The following is a 2,315-nucleotide window of genomic DNA, read 5'->3' on the forward strand; positions in this document are numbered from 1 at the left end:
AGATCTGGCTGGACTGTTGGGCACAATGACACAAACCTGTAAATCCCAGCACTCTGGGAATGCAGGAGAATATCCTAAGTTTGACCCTGGCCTGGGCAGCTTAGTGCCTTACTGAAACCTTTTTTTAAAATAAATAAAATATCCTAGAGATCTGGGTAATACTTAGCTCAGTGTGAAGGCCCTGAAGTTCAAACCTCATTACTATTGACATGTATTTATGCATCTTTATCTGGAACATACAGTACTTTGGGCTTTACCTTAAGAACCAGACCATGTTTTAGGAGTACAGTAATAAAAAAATCAAATTCATGCTCTGAAAGATCTTTACAGTACAGATTATAGGGGTGCAAGGGTGGGTGTGCTAAAGTGGGTTAAGCCATGAGTACAAAGACTAAGAAATTATTTTCAGTTAGATGATTTGATGACCATCCTCCAGAGAGGTCTTTCTGACTTGGCTTTCTTAAAACATACTCCCAGTTTTGATGGTAAAATGTCATCATCTGACTATAAGTCGTTTTCATCTTAGTTACCAGAACAAGAACAAAGTCATCTAAACACTGTACTACACATGTTAACAGGATGGGGGATGTTGGTGCAGGCCTTGGGAGGCTAAGACAGAAAGACTGGCGCTGAGTTTGTGGCCAGCCTTGGCTACAAAAAGAGTTGAAGGCCAGTCTAAACTATGTAGCAAAGCCCTAGTTCAAAAAAAACAAACCAACTCTTGACAACAGTTTTCCTTAGGGAATGATAGGGAAATATTCACATTTTACCTTTAACACTTTTATATTTATTTGTAGAATGAAAATATAAATGCAAGTTTAGAAAACAAATACAGGAACCAGGTGCAACAGTGCATGACTGTAATCTGAGCAACTCAAAAGACTGAAGCAGAAGGATCACCAGTTTGAGAGGTCAGCCCAAGCAATTTAGCAAGCCCAACGTAGCTCAGGGAGGGGAATGGTTCAATCCCAGGTTCAATCCCCAGTACAATAAAAGCAAATATGGGGATCCCATCAAACACATATGTAAATGTAAATGGAAAAAACCAGGGATTTTGTTTTATACCACCTAGAACTGAATTTTGTGCTCTGAATAGCTTACTTCCATCTCTTCTTCTTAGAATAAATCTATGAATGGGATCTACAACTCATAAATGGATATATAAACTGTTTTACTTCTTCAAAATTCAGTGATTATTTCAAATTATTTTTTAAATAAGATAAAAACCTAAAATGGTCAATGGTCAAAGAGCTGAAACTAAATCATACTTCTTTTTCCTAAATAAGTAGTGTATTAACCACAAAGACAAGGAGAGAACACCGGCTATGCCTCACAAGACCTTCAACAACTAGATAGTTCAATAGGGCTTAAAGTATTCCTTGTTCTACAGATACAGTCTCAAACAGTTAAATGTGCAAGGATTGGTGTCTAAAACAAACTAGAATTATTCTGAGCACCCACGTCTTTGTTAGGTAAAAGAGGGACCCTTTAGTAAACTAGTAAAAGTGTACTTAGAATTTTACCAGTCCAGCTACCATTAACACACCACCACATCCAAAACCAAAATCTGGACTTTTCTTTCCAGTAGTCTATTGGCATTATTAATAGTCTGTTTCCTTAGGTTGGACGTTCCTACTTTTGTTGTGATAAACACCACTCAGAACACTATATAATTTTTCCTTGCATTCCACTTACTAAGTCTGGTGAAATATAAAGATGATCTAGGAAACCCAGAAATGAAAACATGCATTGAAAAAGAAGGTAATTTATTTGTTAATGTAGTGATTTCAAAAAATACTGCTAACAATTAGAGTGAGCTGCATAAAGCACTGTCATACCTATTTTATTAGCCACCTTTTTAGCCAGAGATGATCTTTCCTGTTGTCACAGATTCCTACCACTTTTCCAACATTTATATTAACTTCCATGTTCTTTTAGTCAGCACCAACAGAACACGCTACAAAGCAGCAGGTATATAGTCGTATTTGGTAAATTGACTCATACATAGGAATAGGGTACTTTATCTGAACGTTTGTCTCTCTCCAAAATTCAAGTTGAGATCCTAACATGATGGCATTAAGAGATAGGGCCTTTGGGAAGTCATTAAGGGAGGAAGTAGTGCCTTAATAAAAGACCCCAAGAGGTTGGGGTGTCCAAATCAATAGGAGGTATTACTTGGAAGTATGAAAATATCATAGTATGTATATATACTCATATATAGAGATCTCTAAGGTCTACTGAGAAAAACATCTCATTGTTTCATTATATTCCATATTCACATAGATGGGATTAAATACATATCCCATATATTCATA

General features: G+C 36.5%; 1 pseudogene; it reads left to right on the top strand.

Annotated features, from left to right (window-relative positions):
* LOC101563228 overlaps positions 1 to 2,315 on the top strand; it is a 513,765-nt pseudogene that overhangs the window by 348,460 nt on the left and 162,990 nt on the right.

This window comes from Octodon degus, unplaced genomic scaffold (assembly GCF_000260255.1).
Source record: "Octodon degus isolate 3935 unplaced genomic scaffold, OctDeg1.0 scaffold00223, whole genome shotgun sequence".
Taxonomy (NCBI): Eukaryota; Metazoa; Chordata; class Mammalia; order Rodentia; family Octodontidae; genus Octodon; species Octodon degus.